This window comes from Heliangelus exortis, chromosome 2, assembly GCF_036169615.1.
Source record: "Heliangelus exortis chromosome 2, bHelExo1.hap1, whole genome shotgun sequence".
NCBI classification, from domain to species: Eukaryota; Metazoa; Chordata; class Aves; order Apodiformes; family Trochilidae; genus Heliangelus; species Heliangelus exortis.
In genome coordinates this window covers 68,689,258-68,710,687 of record NC_092423.1, presented here as the reverse complement: position 1 = coordinate 68,710,687, position 21,430 = coordinate 68,689,258, and the positions used below count along the sequence as shown (strand labels likewise).

At 37.2% G+C, this 21,430-nt stretch overlaps 1 protein-coding gene across 1 annotated transcript in view; it reads left to right on the top strand.

Annotated features, from left to right (window-relative positions):
* Positions 1-21,430, top strand: part of GMDS (GDP-mannose 4,6-dehydratase) — a 414,580-nt gene that overhangs the window by 170,139 nt on the left and 223,011 nt on the right. The window lies entirely within an intron of this gene.

The window sequence follows — 21,430 nt, the reverse complement described above, 5'->3', positions numbered from 1 at the left end:
TTTTTTTTTGGTCTTCAGTATTTCTAATTCTGTACTTCTCTACTTGATGCACTTTCCTGGAGTCTGTCACCAGTTTGTCTAAATAGTTATGGATACAGTTTGTACCAAAACTAAGTAATTTCTTGCCTGTGGGTTTAGATTTTTGAAACAGCTGCATTCTCAACCCAGATCTCTCCGTGAGCAAATTATTATCTTATCAGATGCATCTTTTTGTCATTAAATCATGTGCTCCCTTGTGGCTTGTACTGTGTTGAGAAGAAGAGAAAAAAGCTGAGTACAGCTTTTGCTATTTTCCATGACTGATTTCAATGTTTTTTAATGTAAAAAAAAAAAAAAAAAAAAAGAGCATCAACACAATTTACAAAATGTCTAAAGTACTAAATATAGAAAACCTTATGGTATAATTCTTAGTTCTTATCAAGTTATGTTAGCAGATACCAGTGGTAGTTTCTTAAACTGAGAATTTACAGACTTCTTTAATGAAATATGATTCCAAATCTTTGAAATAAAATCTGGAAGTTGTGGATGTCAGCAATGGGAAATGGAGTGGTCAGACCATATATCTCACTTGTAGTGTTCTTATGGCTTCATTAGTGCACAAAGTATAACAAGGTTTTTAGAAATAATATGGTTTAGGTGCCTATTTCTCTTTTTCCTTTGTTACATTTATTCATCCTTGAGCAAAACGTGATGTTCTGCGCTTTTTTTCATATATATAAATGAGAACATAAGTGAAATACAGGCAAAAGATGGCACTTTTATATCTTTCATCTTACAAACCAACTTAAAGTCAATGTGAAGTTTGCAGATGTTCAGAACAGAACTGCCATAGTGCATTTAACCCAAGTATCCCATTGCTCTTGCTGGAACGTCAGGGGAGAGCAATGGAAGCAGTACAGAGATGGAGTGGTTGGTCATCTGAGACCCCAGTAGCTGATGGGTAAGAGGCCACACAAGAAAATCCACTGCTCCCTCAGACCAGGGCTCTGTTGGAATTCAGTCCAAGCTGCTGCACTTGACATCCTTTTTGAAGGAAACCACTTTAGCTGGAGAATCACATCTCCTTTGAATGCATCTTTAAGTCACAGCTCCAGTGTACCAAGAGTGTAAAGGCAAGAGAGCACCCTGCAGGATTCAGTTTCTCCAGATGTGGAGACTCAGCTACATCTGCATTTCTTGGTTTTGCTACTTGAGCTGTTTTTTTCTTGCATTTGCATCTATGCAATTATTCCATTCTGTTGTGAATACCTAAGAATTCCTCTTGCATTTTCCCCTCAAATTTAAATAATGTTATTGTCTTACTGAACTTGTACAAGTCAGGAAAGGAAAGAAATCACACAAAGATCAAAGGTCACTTTGTTATTGCAAGAGATACGTCGTATAAATGAATCTGTCTTTCATGGCTGATATACTATAAGTCATGAATTTTTAGCATTTTATTCATTGTATTTGAACTAATTATTTCCTAAGCTTCTGAATACTAGTGCCCTACTTTGACTTCACATAAATTCTCTTGAATACACAAATTTCTTCGGTGAGACACCAGTGTAATTCTGCTTCATCTACTCCCTAGTATGTAACCCAACATCAGCAATGCCACTGTTCCCCTGGGAGTATGACGTAATGACCATTAGAAATTGCTTAAAGCTCATCTGAAGTGCTGGGTATCCCTGCAGAGCTGTTATTAAGGACTGGAGACTCTTTAGGCCTTTTTCTGTAACCTTCTAATTTTGGGCACCACTTATCAGGTGCAGAAACTTGAAAGCATGTTCAAACACCCATGTTGTACCTATACAGTGACTGCCACACTTACCAGGTCCATCTTAGTATCTGAAACATTTTCTCAGGAATGTGCATCCTGTTTTTCTTAAAATAGCTCTCCCCAAGGTTGGTGATCCCCTCTCATTAGAACTCTACTAACTTTGTCTTGTATAATTAAAAAAAAAAAAAAATTTTAGACGAATTCATTAAAAGTGCATGTTGTTCTGAGAGTTATTTGAAATTGAGCCACTCAGTCATTTAAGATATAGGAAACTGATCAAGAGATACTCTAGTTCACAATAAAACAGTTCCACCATTAGTGGAACTAATTAAAAAAATGCTCAGATTGAAATGGCAACTGATTGTTCCTCACAAAGTCATCAGGATTCATGAAAAACAAATAAATGAGAAATACAATGTAATCAGATGTCACCTCTAATAAGTTTCATCATATAGTGGGATTGTATATCAGTGTCATAGGAAGGTAAGCTGCTTTATCTGAGGTCAGGAATAAGGTTAGCAAATTGGGTCAGGGCTTTGTTTGAATATTCTTTTCATACCTCAGCTGCAGTAAGTCTTTACTAGAGGTCCCCAGGAACGTTTTGTTGAAAAACATGAAACAAAAGCACACAGATGAACACTGCATGTATAGGTACTTGGACTTCAGACCATTGCATGCATTATGTACTTTTTGGGAGTGCATGAAAGTTTAATATTCATAAATATAACCAGTTTACTGTCACTTTGAAATACCAAGATAGACTGCTGATTTATGTCAGTCTCATTTGTCTAACTGCAAGTATTTTTGAGCAGATTTTAACCTGTTACAAGGACTTATATCAGTATATACAGTTATAGGTGTTTTCCACACTGTTTATGTGTGCATTCCTTGCCACTCATGCTAAAATATTTCCTTTTCAAGGATTTGCCTTTCATAGAGAAAATTTAGTTATATGTTCTACCTCATTGTTAGACACCAATTGGCAAATGAAAGCTATGTCCAAAAGCATGAGTATATATCAAACAGTTTGCAAGTAATTATTTTAATTTAACCTGATACCACATACTATTTTGGTGTTGCAATATCAGCTGCGTATTTTGTTCTGCATTGTAGCTCACCCCTAGAGAATGTTAGTGTTTAAAACAAAGGGTTGAGGGTTGCAGTTAGCAGGTTTCCCATCAAACCTTTCAGGGTTGCTCTTTGGTATGGGAAAACAAATTTAAACCAAGCTGACAGACAGAATATAATATGATGTTTCCTCTACTTCCTCTTGATTTTTGCCCTAGGATGTGTGAGTTTGAGACCAACTGCTATACAAATGCTGCAGGAGTGCTGATGGACTTTTTTATGTCAAGAACTTGATTTAATGACATTCAGTGTGAATACATTTACAAGTAGTAAAAGAATTGTCCAGCAAAGCATCTCAGATCTCCAGCTTATATCTTATATTTCTCAACTTTATTAAAAATGTTGCATTAAGGGTGATTTAAGGTGTTTATTCATTGCATCATTAGCCATCAATAGGTGGACTGACAATATTTGCCAGAAACTTTAAAATAAAATCTTACAGTAATCCGAAGTCTGGGTAGTGAGAATATGGTAAATTCAGGGCTTGTTTGGGATTTGAAACAAAGCCAGATGACAGGAGAAAAACATCAGTAGCACAGAGAAACATCTTACCTTGAATATATTTTAAATTTTTTTGAAACAGTTAATTTATAAATATGCTTTTTGATTTCTTGCTGACACCTTTCTTCTCTCAGCTGTGCCTCATGCCCAGATTGTTGTGTGCATCTGTTAGGGATACTGGAGTTGCCTGGCATGCTGTGTGCTCTCACATACACTGAGTTTTATTTGCTACAGACTGTAAAAAAAATTATGAGCCATTACTGTACTTCTTCAAGATAAGTGGAGACACTGTGCACCTCCAAAGATCAGGAAGAGCTCTTAAACTTATCAAATTTTATATAATTCTTGAAAATGGAGTAAACTGAAAAATATCTCTGGTCTCAAGGTTAGGGATGTTACCAGTGATTTGCTTCTTTTTTAAGCATTTATGCTGAAGTGTCATTGAATCTTGAGCAAAGCCTGTCCTGTGACCATGCCAGGCATTTGAGTTTGCAAATCCTCCTTTTTTCTGTCCTGCATAAATATTGAATGCATCTGTCACTGGCAATCAGACCAGTAATTTCTAATTTTAACATGTGCTTTTCAGCAGGAATATTACTTGCTTTTCTCAAATCCTTGCACTGATTTTTGGTATCCTCTAAGTATGTTGTAGGGGAAGTAGGAGATGGCAGAAATGATCTGTCTTTTCTTTAGCAGAGTCATGGGATAGAAGGGTGCTGGTAGTAAGACTTGCTCTCATGATCTGTAGGGGTAGACATTCAGGTATCACAGACAAACCTCTGCCCTCTAAAACTAGGCAGTGTACACCCTTCTCATTTTCCAGCTAGCAGAGTGATGTGCTGTTTTGTCCTGGGCCATAACCTATCCAGATATGCTGTCATTTCCAGGTAGTGATTTAAATCATCTGACCTCTGCTGAAAATTTTATGTGCTTGTCATGTGTCTGATCTAAAAGGTGGCTCTATGGGTCTCCCTTATACTTCATATATTGATGTGTATATTTGATATATTTGATGTGTCCTCATAGAAATGCTGATCTTGCTGTATTTAGGAGAATGACTCTGCTTTCAGTTTAGCATGATCTTGCATCACAGTCAATCAATATACTGTGCTTTCTAACAGATTTTATGTTCCTGTAGTCTCAAGTCCATTAATTTAAGTCATATGCAAAGGACACCAGGTAGCTTGTGTTTTATTTACATCTTCAGGTGAATATGTTACTGTGAATTAGTCCATTAACTAGCTAACTGAGTAGGTAGTACAAATAATTGTTTGCTTGAAACCTTTTTTGAGTTTCACACAAAGGAAAAAAAAAAGTGTAGCATATATACAATCTTTTTTTTTTTTTAATTTTATTTTTGTAGCATATTTAACAGTCCCCACAGACCATGCAATATTTAAGAAAAACAGAGCGAGACTGGTGTAACAATAACTTAGGCTGAGAACTTAAGAGCTTGATTTCATGTAACAACAGTAGACAAATTCTACCTTTGCTTCCTAGTTTTGAAAGTGCTACTTGCTAGAGAACTGGCAACAGTTTCTGTAGTGCTGGTGAGTCCAAGATCTATTGCCAAAATAGTGTCAGAAAGAAAAGTAATTAATAAATAACAGGTCATTACTGAATTTTTACTTGTGTCTTGTAATGATGCTTTTCTCAAGAAAAGTATAATCTTAAACTGCACTTAATGGAAAAATAAGGTCTTTGTTTTGAAATCATAGGATGAAGCAATTCTGGGTTTGAGTTCATTAGTATGCTGCAGTTATTGCACAATTTCAGTCTACTTGCAAGTAAGTTAAGTGCCCACTTTCACTTTGGTTCTACAGGTTCCTTGTGGGTTTGGTGGTGTGGTGATATCATCTGCTTTACCGTCACATTTATAGGCAATGATAACCAGGCATCAGCACTCATCAGACAGTCATCAGCAAATATTCATTCATTTTTTCCAAAATTGTGCCTGTGTGTGAGTATGTGTATGATGCTTGAAAATGGCTGCTTGATGCAAGTCTGGTGAAAGAATTAGTATGCTCAGTAAAATTTGCTGTAAAAGCAGAATAAATCAAAATTGTCCATAATTACATGAATGTTCATTCAAATTTAATGCTGTTTCGACTGGTTTAAATCAGGTGGGTTAATACAAAAGGCTTACTATTGAATAATAAAAAAATCTAAAATATTTAACCCTTTTTAAAATATGCTTTTCCTCTAGACTACTAAGAGGAAATAAATTAGACATTAATCCTAAATGGATTAAGGGAAATGCATCTTATTATTCTGTAGCCTATCTTGAAAGAAATGCTTATGCAGCCACTTGATGCTCTATGTTCTTTTTGAATGTTTTTGCCTTTTATTACATGTAGTGTTATAGCCATGATCCTAGAAATAGAGAGGCATCTTGATGTTTATAGGCTGTCTCTAAGTCTAGTTCTATTGATTTTTTTTTTAAAGTTCATACCATTAAGTGAATAATAGCTTGCTTGCCTTGATCAGATTTTCAAACCTGCTGTTTAATGACAAAAGCATTCAGATTTTTCAAAGCACTGGGAGGCTTATATGTTGAAAAGGTGAGCACTTTACAAAAGGCTTTTAGGACAGAAACATAACATTGATAGTTTTAAGAGGACCTGCTAATTCCTCACTTCTAAAAGCAGAACTAGTCAACTATGTAACAATGCAGGTGGTGTCTACTTGGAAGTGTTTGTTTAGCCTTGTTTCCATTTGACTCTAAAATAATGTTTGTGAGAGAAACTGCTAAGTTTAATATAATTAATATTAAATGAAAAGAAAATTCTGTTTCCTGTAGTACAAGAATATGTGCTTGTGATGCTTGAAAAATACAAATAATAAAAACAAACAAAAAAAGGAAATGAATAAACAAACAAAACAATAATAATTTACAAACCCTCACAACAACAAAAAAAAAGCCACATGTAAACCATCATGAAGAACCAGTACATGGTTTGGAACAGATCTGATTTACTTTGATGCTGATGCAAGTCAGTTCAGCTTGGTCAGATCAGCAATTATTTATCTGCCTTGGTATTTCTGAATCAATTTGAGCTGAAAAATGCAAAATTTGGAACTGTAGAGTTGCGTGGTTATTCGGATCCAATAATTGAGTATTTGATTATGTTCTTAACTAGTTTCAACTCTGATTTTGGTTCAGGTAACAGTTGGGATTCAGCTCCTATTTCCCATTCTCAGTTCCCATTTTAGAAAAATAAAAAGCAGTTAAAAACATTTTCAGTTCAGTTTGACTCTGGGTGACATGTGCTGTATGGTGCTGCAATGTTTGCCTAACGTAGTGCCAAGGAATATGTGGGTTTAAGGAGAAATATTTTACTGGGATTAAAAGAAAATGTGGTAATACGCTATATTGATTAGGCTGATATGTGTTTGGAGACAACTCTAGTTGAATCTCTAGATCTACTTAACATTGTGCCTTTGACAAGATCATGGAAACATGGGCATAACAAAAAAAAAAAAAAAAAAAAAAAAATCTGATTCTTGAACATGTATTTTTATAGCCTTATCATATAAAACAGGTAAAGAGAGTACTTTGTCATGGGTAAAAAACTGTTTGCTGAGTTCCATAGAAAGTCTTGGAATACCTTAAGAATTTAACTTCATTTCACTAAACTGACATATCTGTAGTGTTGACTACTTTAAAATCCCTCAGCAGATGTTTTTGTTATGTGCAAATTTATTATTTCTGTATAAGTGTTTAGAATTTGACTGTTTCTTCTTTCTCGGTGATTTCTTTTGGGTTTATTTTTAATTGACAGGTGAGATGTTTAGGAGACACAGGTGATTTCTTTAGCAGCCTTTTCTGGGCTCTGCAGAAACATGACTAAGAAGCATTTTATTCTCATATTTTTTCATCTGATAATTATTTTTTCCTCTAAAGAGGAAAGGGAAAGCCCCTGCTTTGGAGAAAATTTCACAAGAAGATCAGTTGCCCTTGGCTCATCGTTCCTTCGGGTTCTTTCCATACAAGATCAGGTTAAATCTGCTGTTCTTTGCCCATTATGTGGCATCAGGCAGCTCTGCAGCTGCTTAAATTAGAATTGAAATAGCTGTGGAAAAGATCAGAACTCTCTCTTGGACATAATAGGATGAAGTAACATGTATGTTCAAGAAAATCATAAATAAGCTGGTTATATTATTTTTTTAGTAGATTTATCTTGTATCATAACAATTGCCAAAGTGTTTACTCACAGGCGCAAAATACTTAGAGATTCTCCTTAATCTCCAATTATTGTTGCCCTCTTGTCTTGACCTCTCTTGAAGTGTTTTATAAACAATTTAAAGAATAAATGAAGTATTAGAAACAGTTATTATAGAGCACGCAAAGTTATTTGCTTTCCTTGAGTGAAGGGATATCATTTATAAAGGACTGATTACACTCATCTGTTTTCTGGGTAGCCTGTAAGTTTACTTTACCATGGCAAGGCAGAATAACAGAGAAGTTGTGTCATGGGAGCCAAGTAAGATATTGTAGCAGTAGGAAATCCAATTGCCTTGTTTTACAGCCATTTGTCTTGTCCGTCGTTTCTGTCAAACCATCGTTTGAATCAAAAGCATTTAAAGAGATTTTCTTCCTTTGCAGTAATAAGAACAACAGAGACTTTTATGCTGCAGGACATTCCTACTAGGTCTTTCTTTCTCTACCATGGCTACCTGCCAGTCCTTGTTATTATTAAAAGTTGCTTCATTTAGTACATTTTATGAAGTGGCTCTGCTCAGCTTCGTGACTGTCACTGAGGTTATGAGTCAAGAGTGGAGAGCTCTGATTCAGTGGAGCTTAGCAGCAGAGAAACAGTTTACTACGAGAATGTTAATGGGAAGCTTTTTACTTCAAACCTACTCTTTTCAAGATATGCATTAAAAAAAAAAAAGAAAAATACCATAGAAAGCATGTTTGATTTCTTTGCCTTGCTTCTGCCTTACTTTTTGTTTACAAAACTCACTTGTGAGCCACCACGGTTACTTGGGTGCAGGACCTACTTAGATCAGGTTGAGTTGAGGTTATTTGACTCCAGCTCTCACAGAGAAGGGTCATTCTAGAAAGGAATGGCTTTGGGATTTCAGCAGCTCCCTCTGTAAGTCTGCAGGCTGTTTCCACCTCTGCTGTGTACTTCTGTTAAGCAGGGATGAAATGAGGTCCTGGAATCATCAAAATAATGGAGCCTATTGGCTCCAACACAGCTGGAACTGGGGAAAAAAAGATGCCTGTTCCTCCTCTTTTACGTGGCTTTTACTCTCTTTTCTGATCACCCTGTGAGGCAGACAGAGTGGAGGCAGTAGAGCAGCAGGGAAGAAGAAAGGATGACAGCAACTGTCAGAGGACAATTTTGTAGTGTCCCTTTTCAATTAGAAGAACATTTGTCAACCCTGACATCTGCCAGCCACAGTTTTGCAGCCCCTGGACCAGCTTATCTTACTAAAGTGTCTTTGTTTTCCCAAGAAGCTACAAGAAAAAAAAGTGTCCTTTCCACGATCAGTGGAAATAAGCTAAGTGGAATTGAGCTAAGAAATAAGGCAGGATGTTGCTGTAGACAACTTTACAATTACATTTTCATTTCTAGTACTTCTGGCAGAAGCAGGGAGGATGAGGGAGATACATGACCAACAGGCAGTTGGTGTCATCATGATTCAAAATCCCACATTAACTCTGTATCCTACAGTCATTTTCTTTCAGGTTTAACACCCTTGGAAAATATCCCTCAGCAGCTCTAGGACATTTCAGAAATATTCCTTAGCCTTTACAGTCAACATTTTGAAAAAGTCAGTGAATTCTATAGGTAAATGTTTGGTAGTTTATCACTAAAAGGGTTGGGGCCCTTATTCAGAAGAGTGTGGTCAGAGGAAATCAGTTTGAGAGCTGATTCTTTGCCTGCAGCATCTGGAGGCTATGGGGGTGCTCTGGGGAACAAATGTAGATCTGGCTCCAGCTCAAGGGAGGTCCCTTGTCATGAGATGACATATGAAGGTTATGCATATAAGTACCAAACCCTCACACTCCCATACTGTGCAGCATTTCACAGCTGGGAGTTAAACAGACTGTAGCTGTTTTGAAATAACAGCTCTGTTTTCTCTCTGTTTTTCTCTGTTTGCTGGGCTATTAGGTCCCTTTTGTTTATTCCTGCCTTGAGTCATCTTCCAGGTCTGTGTGTCCTGTAAATCAGGTTAGATATCACTTGTGCCTGAAATGCTGGGCACTGTAAACCTTCTTTTAAAGCTCTCCTGAATAAATGCCAAAAGGTGGTAGCTACAGTATCCCCAACAAATGCACATTATGAATGGTCCTCTTTTTAAGCCTAGAATTCCCTTAAACATGCCTGTTGGGTTTTGAGTACCTGCAGTTAAATGGTGTTGCTTTTGGCAGGGCTTGGTGAGCAAATGAGGCATAATCTCTCTGATCTCAGTAGTCTGGTCAGCCAGCCATGACATTCTCAGTGTCTTTTCTTTCTACACCCTGTCTGAACAGAGCCACAGCCCAGGCAGCTCTCAGTGGGGTTGCCAAAGATTACTATGTGCAGTGAAGCAGCAGATGGCAGGACAGTGGAAAATATGCAGTCCCAATCCCTGGGTTCACATGGGGTTCAGGATTAAATTTCAGCAATTTCCCTCCTTGCTCCTCAAGCCCCTCAATGAACTGCACTTGGAGAGACAAACTCTTCAGTGTGCATTAGGAAACTGTTTCAAATTCAGTTTTGTCCAGTTTTGGATGTGGGTTCTAGACTGCAGCGGGAAATTTGAGAATTTTGTGGTTGTAGCAGTTAAAGTCTTCCTCACCATCCAGAGACATTATTGTGGAGATAGAAATGAGGTTAATACCAGTACATCCTGAAAAGGATAAAAGGAGAGGAAAAAAAGGAACATTGCAAACTTGATTGGCTTAAAAATTGTATAATGACTGAATATGGGCTGCCTGCCTAAATGTAACTCAAACTTGTGCCCATGAGTTCTGATAAAGCTTTTGTTTGCACAAGCTCAGTCTTCCTTATTCTCTGCACAGGATAAAAAGTTCTTAGCTGGATGGCTATATGGTCAATATTGGCGCAGGCAGAGAGCAAGAAAGGAGTTTTGACAGCAGATATACTCTGTGGCCCTTTCATGAACACTCTTCAAACCTTGCACTGAGAGTGGTTTCATCCCTTTCTGACTCTTCCCAGGGTACTTCTCTCTCATTGTCTGACAAGTATCAAGACTCTCTCAAATTTCTGTAAGACGCTGGCAATTTATCCTTATTGTTTTGGGTCAGAAACATAGGCATGAAAAAAAAAAAAAAAAAAAAAGAAAAGTCTTGATTGACTGATTGATTGATTGATTGATATGCAGAATTAAAATCACATCTGTTTGCACCTGAGGGCACACAGAGGAATATGCAGCAGTGACTAAATGAGAATCTTGATGTAAGTGACCTTCTAAGCATGCTTTCAGTATTTGCAGAAGAAACCAGGCTTTTCTTCGTTTTTCCATAGCAGCACTAATCAGACTGAGTTGTGAGTCTATTTTTTTTATTATTTTTTTTAAATCTTTCCGTTATTTCTTGTCTTTACTTACCTTCAGACTCCATAGGATCCCTGCCTACTTCACTTCTCACAAGTGAGTACTTTCTGCTCTCAGAGCAAGTCTATTCTCTGCACAGAGGGCAATCCCATTAGGAAAAAAAATAGAATATGGAATTAATCTAGAGGCCTTTTATGAGACTACAATTGTGCATTCAAAAGCAGCAGCACACATAATCCTAACTCCTAGTGCTAGAATTTTCAGCTTTTTTTCTGATGTTGTACAGAACGTGTGTGTGTGCATGTGTGGTTTTCTGAGAGCATGCACAGCTACGTATGGGGATATTAAAATTATCTGAAAGGTCCCACTAAAAATACAAAGCCAGGAAATTCAGAATTGAGCTAACTTTCTGTCCTGATTTCACCCCATTGTGCTCAAGTATTGTAGGCATCTCGGAACAGCAGGTGATCTGACTGCCTTTTCTGTTCCTAGAGGAAGTATAAACTTAAATGGGAAATATCACAAAAACAGGATAACAATGAATTTCAAGAGTCCACAAAGGAAGAAGTGTTCTTAAAAATACTGGTATTAAAACAGTAGTGAGCATGACAAATTGAACTGTGGTAAATGGACATTTTATCCAGACACTCAGGTTTTTGCCATTTATTCATTTCGTAAATGTTTTGTTTCCCATTTTCTTATGTAAAATTTTTGTGGTAATTGGATGTGCTAATGGTGGAGTGTTCAAGATTGGCTTCTTCTTTGTAAACTTAAGTAACCTGACTTCAGTGAAACTGCACCAATTTATACTGCCAAACAATTAGGTTCTCTGGGTTTATAGCTGCATATTTATTTTTATTTAATTTATTAATTACACTAGAGAAACACTATTCCCACACAGAAAGAATGCTGGAGTGGGATTCAGTTTCAGTGGCAACATTAGAAAAAGGGAATGTTCATTGAAATGTATGCTATAACTTTACTGTTTTCCTGTGTTCAAATGATTTTCTCAGTAAATAAGAGTATCCATTTATTAGCCTCGATGCCTTTTTCATCTTACGGTGAAAATTAGCAACATGCCCAGGGTTCATGCCAGAGGACCAATGGCTTTTTTGCAACCTCCTGACGTATCTTTTCTGTCTGTGGGAGAGCTGCCACTCTGCCTGGTGGCATTTCCAGTTCAGGGTTTGGGTTTGGAAGCCCCAGCACCCTTGCTTAATTCCAGGGTCCCCCGAGAGCGATCATGGCCTGCTCTGAAATAAGGACATAACTTTTTATGGGAAGCTTAAGCAACTGTCAGTAACTGCAGCTAGGTGAAATAATGTTTTTATTGGCTCTCTGAGGAGAGGAGGTCAGCACAGCTAGGCCAAACATGTCCAAGTCTTTCAGGAGCAGAAGGGACATGCTGTCTTTGTTGGCTTGAAGTCTTTCTGGTGTATTGTCCGCTTGCCTCTGCCTTTCCCTTCTATTCTCTTTTAAAACTGCTGCCCTTGCGGGTTTACTTTTGAGTTGTACTCTTTGCCCCCCCACTTAATTGTTTAGAAGCTTGTTTCACGCGGGGCTTGTTGTTAAAATACTGCATTTGAGGGCCATTTCTTTGATTTTATCCAAGATAATGGTTTTCAGAGTTGTCCTGTTCTGTCCTTAGCAGCCCCACTTGTCCAAGTACAAGAGCAGAGCTTGGGAAGCAGGGACAGCCAGGGCAGCCAGAGCTGGCCAAAGGCACCATGAGCTCATCTCATACCCCTGGTCACACATCAACCTGACTGCACTCCACATCACTGTAGAGATTTTTTTGACTTCTGTCAGAAGCATGCATATGCTTTATTACATTATAACCTTTATATACATTATTCTGTTACAAGGCTGAGGGGGTAGCTGTAGCTGGAACAGTTTGTCCTCATGCTGGTAATCACATACCAGTGCAATTGATGACTTGTACTTTGAATTCTTGGGGTCATCACTTGTGTTGGAGATGCACCTCTCTCACCACATCCTAGTGGAGAATCTAATTATTCGTAACATAAAAGATGGATGAAATATTGAAGTGCCTCGTGTTTTCTATGCCCTATTCAAATACTAGAAAAAAAATTGCACCTCCTTTATTTGCAGAAGCTGAGATTTCTTTCTCTTCTTTCCTCCAGCTCTCCTGGCTTATTACTTCTCAGTAACTTCTTTGCAAATGTCTATTTCCAGCTTTCTGAAAGTACAGTTCAGTTGTGTTTCAGGACCCCTGCTTGCTGACTCCAGGACTCTTGTAGCAAAGGGTGATTTATGAAAATTGAAACACATTTACCAAACAATGTATTGAAGGCATAAAGGATGCCTTGACTACTACCACTCTAAAAAGCTTGCTAGAGGAAAGTCCTAAGAGAAAAACAGCTGAGAAAAAAAGCCCAAAAGGGAGGTACTTGGATGTAGGAAATTTTTGAGTTATACAGTATAAGTGTCAACACTGTCTAGGATTGCTTATTAGTTTGTGTGGGAGGCAAACTTCTGAGTAAGTTATTTGGCTGTAGCTAGACCATTTTTCTCTCTCCAAGAAAATACATTAGCACTGACTCAGCAAAGTTGTATGCCAGGTTGGTTTTAAGGCTAACTCTTGTTGCACTCTTTGGCATTCAAGTAGAAGTAAAATTCTTTTTACCTCTGACTTGAAGTGAAATGACATATTTTATACTCAGAAATTTGCACAGTGAAAGTTAGCACTAATATGAGTGCACAGAAAGACATGGGAGATCTGTGCAAATCTTCTATTATACTGTGACCTGCCACAAGCTGATGTCCTAGCCACCTGGAGAGGCCCAGAGACCAACCAGACTTAGTTGCTCAGAGGTCAGAAGGTCCAAGAAACTGTATTAGTCAGTCATGTGTCACCAGGTAAGATTAAAAGCCTTGCCTGCTTCATCTCAAGGGAGTGCTGGGGTAAAGGATGAATGTCTCAGCTTGAACCATCAAACAGCACCTTTTTTGATGTGCTACTGGTTGTTGAGAGGGTGGAGGAGGGGAAAGACAAAGAGAAAAGGAAAAGGGTGTTTAATTTAAGGGCACAGTTGCCTGAACTTCGATAGCTATTTAATGACATTAGTTAAAATCAGGTTTTTTGTTGTTGTTTGGGGTTTTGTGTGTGTGTGTGTGCAGGTTGCTATAGACTGCATAATATTTCTATTTTGTTCAAGTGCTGGGTTTTCCTTTTGATTGCATGCATTTCTACTATTGTTGCCAGCAATGCATGTACTTAACTGCAATTGTTTACACATGCTTAAACAATATAAAGAGTCTGTGCTGATGGGCAAGCACATTCATGCTTACCCATAGCTCCTACATGCAAGGGCTTGTCTAATTCTGTGACAGCTTAAATGAGAGGTTTAATCCAGTAACATTAGTTGAACAATTTAAAATACATGGCTTAAATGAGTGTTAACAAATCAGAGTGGCTAAAGACATTTACCTTTGTTTTAAAATGTAGTGTATATGAACTGTGATTAAAAAATCAAAGTGAATAGTTTGGAGCAAAAGGTTAAGTTTTCTGTAAGCAAAACACTGCTCTGTTTATGTAAGTGCCATTAACAGCATAAACTTGGGAACATGAATAACACATATGTATTATTTTCTGTATTAATGTTTGAGTATGCCTTTATAAGAATCTTTGATGTCTCACCTTTTTCTGTTCAGTGTGCAGCTCTTGAGAGGAAAATATTATCAGAAAAATTGTATAGAGGAAATACACTAAACTAGCACCTTTTTTCCAGCAGTTATTATTGGTATGTTACCCTATCCTTTTAACAAACCTATGTGATAGATACGAGGTGTTTAATTAGTCCTGGGTAAGGATATTCTGATTGTGGTATTTAAGAGCTTTGTGTTACATTTCCAGACTGTTTGCTAATTAAACAAAATGTTTTCATAGTCACTTTAGAGTAGTGCTGCTGGGTAGTCATAGAAATCATCCTGTCATTGTTCTCTGGGAGGTGGAAACCCATATCTGTTTGTACGCAAAACAGTCACCAAGAGTTGAAAGCCCCGATGACAGATCCCTGGTGGTGGGTTAGCTCCACTGAATCAATGAGGAGTGTGGCTCTCTGTGCTGTGACAAAGGTCACCTCTGATTCTCATCTTCAGGTGGTGGTTGGTAGGTGTCTCTCCCTACTTTCATGTGCCTCTTTTGTAGGGCTTACTAGTTAGTTGTCCCTCCAGGTAAGCTTTATGCTGTCTTTTTGCCTTCCATGAGAAAACCTCCCTGCATTCTGCATTCCTGCCCAATTCCTGTTCCCTGTCATCCTTCACAAGATTGTCTCTCACTCTTACTTTCCCTTCAAATTATGAAAATCATTAATTTTTGTCCCCTCCATGCTTAGTTCATATGACCTCCAGTTGCCCTCAGCAGTCCAAATGTTCTCAGTGTGCAAGTGGATGTCAGGGGCAGAGGTGCTCTAGGGCTGAAGAGCATCAGCCTCCTCCAGTGCACTGCTCTCCTGCTGCTGCTGTTTCCTACCTCTGTGCACCTTCACCTTTCTGCCTCAATCTCCTCATTTTTAAATTACAGGTAGTAGTATATTTCTCATTACCCGAGGAATGCCATTGAACAGTGTGGTGTAAATACAAAATGAGGCCAAGCAGACTTAGCACATTTTACTTTTTGCAGAGTTCAAAATGTGTGTCAATATATTATGAAACAGAAAGATTCAGTTGATATGCCAACCAATGTCTTTGTTAGCAATATTTAAAGGAATTAGTACCACTTTGTTCTATTGATCTCACATATTTTAAAGTAGTACCTAGTGAGGATCATTTGATAAAGACGGACATTTATCCTCATTTTATTGAACCTTTCCTTTCAACTTGTGGATTTTATTGTCACATGTTTATTTCCCGGGGCATTGAGGGGGAATAGGGTTCATGAACAAGCCTACTAGCAGTAGCTTTATCTTTCCTGTTTAGAGATCTCCTGTCCAATGAAAAATATCTGGGCATATGTAAATTGAAAGTGTTTGAAAAACATTGGAAAGGTGTTAGAGAAACCTCATCATAAGGTGCGTGACAATTTTAAAGACAGAGGAAGTGACTGGAAATATTACGATGAAGCAAAGTATTTCCAGCTATTCTACACAGGATTAAAATTTAAGGATTAAAGCATTACGTCTCATGTTTCAGGAAATAAAATTATTAGTTGCTCAGGTTAGGAGACTGTTTTGCATGCAGTACATGACTTTACAATGAATTGCTTCTGAATACTATCACCCTTATTTCATATTTAATTTTGCAAAAACCTGGTTGTGAGCTTTCTGGCAAGCTCATCCAAATGTATCTGTACTTGCTGTCTAAGATTTGCAGGATATTATAAAGATCTGGGAAAGGAAAAAACACTATCAATAGTGATTTTTTTTTTCTTTGTCTTCAAACAGTGTTGTTTCTACTTTGTATAATTGTTGTGAGAACAATTTGTTATTTTAAATTGAGAGTGGATCCACAATTAAAATGCATGAGTGTTTTCCATATACTAAGTAGTTGCTTTACTAGTTTTAGCAGAATGCAGCATTGTATCTGTTGTTTTGATCAAGATAAAATTGAAAATTCCATTTGAAACCAAAATAAGGAAGGTTAGTTTAAAGATCTGTAATTTGATTTTTCATCTGGTTTATAGTGACATAACTTCATTGACTTCAGAGCAATTGTTATTGATATTATCAGGATAAATTAAGGGAGATTCTGGGACTTCTTTCCTTAGAAAAACTGGGTGTTGCTTTGGGTTTTAATTTTAGCTTCTGACAAGAATGCAAAAGCTTCCTATAGAATGGAAATTATGAGCAGTGTGCATTTTCAGGCAATCAAAACATTTGAATGCTCTCATTAAATGTATCATTTGCAACATATATATGTTAAAAGAAATATATTCCTTTGGGTTACTAGAAGCACTGGGTACAATATGTGCTCAGACATGTCAGGCTTCTACTACAATCTATGCCAGAACTGTAGGAACTTGGAGAGAAAAAAAAAAAAAACCACATCTTTTTTCTTGTGCCAGCATCTTTTGCAATAGAAACCTTTTTATCATATTTTATGAAAAATGAAGAAAAAGATCTTAAGGCAGCTTAATAGTCTGTGCTTGGACTGCATCTCAGCTGAATAATAAGTATTGCTGCTAATAAATGCTATCAGCTTGACTGTTGTTCAATTATATTACTAGGATTAATGATTGATTTTATTATGCATTAAACAACTAGTGTTATACAGGGATAGCAGTCTTCCTAAGACCATAGTTTTGTCACCTGTTGAGTTTGTATGGCGTCCTGAGAGCTTAGATAAGGACAGGTCTTGAAAAGAAGTACTTACACTAACAGTGGCTCTTAAGGCTGCTTTATCCACTTGGCTGCCTCATATAAACCACAGATTCTAGAGAAAAACACCTACTTTAAACAAGCAGTTTCTTGATGATGAAGCCTCAGTGCTGATAAAAAGCAGTTGGGGTACTGATGCAGAGAACCGGATTTTTTAATTATTTTTTTCTTGGAGCATCCAACTTTAGAACTTTAAGTGCATTGAGAGTGTGCTTCCCTGAAGCAATAGTTTTAAGTATGTGTCAATGAGAGATATGTCCAGCTTTTAAAATTGTATCTTTGCCAAATATAGGTTGTGTCCTTCTCAGAGGGATGAGCTGCAGGAGCCGTTTTCTACTCCAGTCCAGATGGCCCAGTGGGGGACACGCCTGGACTGGAAAGATGAAGCTATTGCATTATTCCTCTGCTATTTCTTTTTATTGTATTATTGTTCCTGTAGTGGTTTGCTGACAAATTATATGTTTTGCAGATCAGGTCTGCTTGATGAGGAATCCTTGCTTAAAATCTTATGTAGGATAAATTGGTTTTGTAAATCAGATCTTATGGTTCCTATTGGAATGCTAATGATCTCAGAGGGAGGGCTTGGGTTTTAAAAACAAATCTCAACTAATGCCCAGGGTTCCTAAAAGAGCTGCTAACATAATGAAAACTCATGTTTAAAGCCTCTTTCAAAATGTAAAACTTGTCAGGCACTGCTCAACCAAGGCTGTTTGGAACTGCAGACACACCAAAGCATCCTCTGCTATCTCTGGCCAGATCTCTGCTGTTGCAGTACAGCTATTGCAGTGCTGTCAGTAACAGTGCAAACGAGAGCATAATGTAGCTCATCCTGGTTTCGATGTATGTGCTGCAGAGACAACTACATAAGGCAGTGAGCCCAGCATGCTTGGACCTACCCTAGGGAGCAAGAATGATTCTTCTCTTGGCTACTGTAGGATGGTGAGCTCCAAGGACAGTGCCAGCCTCACACATTATGAAAAAGTGTTCAAATAAGTCAAAATGCATCAGACATTTAATAGAATCTTGAACACTCCCTGTTCATTTGTACTAGGTGTGAGCAGTGAGGTGGGTTTTACAAAACCTCTCTGAACTGAGGAAGCAACACAAAGTCAGGAGACAAATGTGGATTTTGGGCATATCTCATCCTGACCAATCTAAGCTAGATTTTGTTGCTACCACAGACACCTTTCCAGGCAAATTAATCGTGTTAGTATCCTAATAAAGTAGATCTTGTTCAGCTGTGAAAGCTGATGGCATTTTAGCAGCACTGAAGCATTTATCCCACCAGTAGCTCTGCTGATGCTTTTGCTGGCACTAGCTGGCTGCTCTATGGAGGAAAGTGCTCTTGCAGGTTCAACATTATAAAGTTCTCAAAGCCTCCTGAGGAAGAAGGAAGCTAAGCATTTCTGTGCCTCAAAAGGTACTTTGTATTTAGTTATATAAAGAGATCTGTAGCACTTTGCATGGACCTTTTAGATAGCATCATTCTTGAGGAAGGAGACGTTATGTCTGCCAAGTTTCGGGCCAAAGCAAGATTCTACAGCCTGATCACAAACTCCTAGGACAGGACTTTATAATAGAAATGCTGACATAGCCTTAATGATTTTGTATGACTCCAATGGGCATCAGTTTAAATTCTAGTTATGATGTACATTTAATGGCATGGGATCAAACATATAGTATAATGGGATATTTTAAGATACCGTGTTTGAAGAGAATCGGTATTTAAACATGGTTTATGAACCATATCATTTAAATGCTTTTGAAAGGTGCCATTCAGTCCTTGGTTGCATTAAAAAAAAATTAAAGAAATCTAGTCACATTTCTTAGAATGAACAGTACCATATTTTTCTTCCACAGCTTTAATACTGAGGCAATTCCAAGAAGAGGGCTGGTATTATTTTGTTGACCCCTTAATAGAATATTTCTGGAAAATATAGGTTTATATTTTTCACTGTGGTGCACTTAATCCTTCATTTCAGCCTTTTGAGGTATGTTCTGATTTTGCTTGGAGAAGATCTTCAAAGATTGCTTCTCTCCAGCTATCAATGGCTCTTCAAGAAGGCATCAGTTATTTAAATTTGCTGTGCTATGCTAGACAAATCTGCTTTTTCTTGTGCAGTACCGTTCATATATTTCAAGTTAAGCTGATAGTATAAAAGTTGTCTTTCTCACACATACACAAACTAATAAATACTTTTTTTTTTTATGTTGTCAATATGGTTTCTCCAAATTGGAAGCTAACATTCATTAGTTGGTTGACTGTAAAGATTGTTATAATGCAGATGATCGCTAGAGCTCTCACTGCTTTTATTGCAAATGGGAATGTAATGTTGAAAGTGCTTTTTTGCTTATTATTCAGCTGCAGCCTGGAACATACAGCCATATACTTTATCCTACAAAAAAAGCTTCTCCTTCAATTATTATTTGCTGAATAATAATGCTAACTGAAAGTATTTCAGTGGAAAAGGTTAGGAAGTTTCAGAGCTAATCCTAATAAGCCTGTGTAATAGTTTGAATGTGTTTTTAATTTATTAGTAATAATCTTGGTGAGACTTGCAAAGCACTTAGATAATATAAAAAATGGAAATAATCTTTGGAGAAGTGCCAGTCTGACTAAGCCAAAGAGACTATCACTGGTTTCTGTTAAGACAGAACCCCACTCCTGCTGCAAGCCCATCCAGCCAGGAACAGGAGAACCACAGTACTTTGCTTTTAGAAACTGCAATACCAGAGTCACAGTGTCGGTCCTGTGGTTTGCACTGCTTTATCACTGGGATCATTATAGTCTTCCTTTTTAGAATGGAGGGTTGCAGCCTGGAAGAAGGGTTTGCACTTTTATCCTGTAGTTGAGTCATTTGTCCAATTTTTGAGGAATGTCGCTATAAAAAAGACTTTCTGGTATATTTTCTTTCTGAATTTTTTTCAAATCGCCCTGGTTCATAAGTTTCCTTTGTATATGGTTTCTTTTTCAGGGAATATGGGAATTCTATCATTTTCATCCTTTAAAAAAAACAAGAACAAACACATTCTAAATGGCTAATAAGCAGAATTCCACTTAGTTCAGCAGTTAGCATAAAATTAAAATCTGAATTAATTAATTGTGCGATTTCACATGGTTCTTGGTTTTGTATGTGTGATCTTTATTTCTTTTTAATTTTCTGTTTGCAGAGTCAAATGACACAAAAAGGTAACGTAGTACTCTTGACTTTAGAGGAAAAATTAGTAGTCTGAAAAAAAATTAATAATCTAGCAGCATCCTATCACTTGTTTGGCAAGAGACAGAAAATATTGAGATTCATATCTCAAGAGCAGTTTCATAATGAAAAAAATACATATATGCATTGAATGTACAAGCTGCGCTACTTAGGACTTTTGAAATTTGCTAGCAGCATTTTACAAGTGCAGTCATTTTCAGTAACTTTCCTGCTTACCAGTCGGATGAGGTATCATCTGTCAGCACTCAATCACTATTTTTTTTAGCTATTAAAAAGGCATGTAATTTTAATTTTTGTGGGTCATTAGTGTGCAAATGCCGTTGGGCTTGTTTAGCCTGAACTCGTGGTCTGAATTCAAATCCCTCTGCTTCTGAGGAGGCTTGTGACTACATTATAGAAGTACAGCTCTCATCATCTAAAAATCAAGATAGGAAAATAACTAGAAACAAATATTATTTAACGTAACTCTACAGGGAGCAGAAATAGGTACATGAATTTTCCAAAGCAATACAGTGATGAAAGTATGAAAACATGATAAAATAATGTACATCCCTCAAATAATATAGTTGAAATCATAATTTCATGATCTCACTGAACGTGGGGGACCAACAATCCCAAATAACCTAAAAAGTAGGAAGCATTTAACCTTTACAGTTCTTTGGAGAATATGTAATTTTTGGATAGTCTCAATTTTTTAAAAATCGATAATTTATTTAGATGTATGCATTCCTTAAAAGAAAAATAAAAAAATGAAAAAAGAAACTGTAACAAAAAACTTGAGGGTGGTCTAAGATGTCTGTCTTCTTTATGTAACCTTCTGCATTTTGTGTTTAAGAACTGACATTCCAAATTATTTTCTTTGGCTTTATGCCTGGACTAAATACTGAGGCAGCAAATTAGGAATGCTTAAGAAGTCCCACAAAGAAAGATGTTTGCTGTGAAAGTGCAGCTAATGTGACACTTTCACTGGA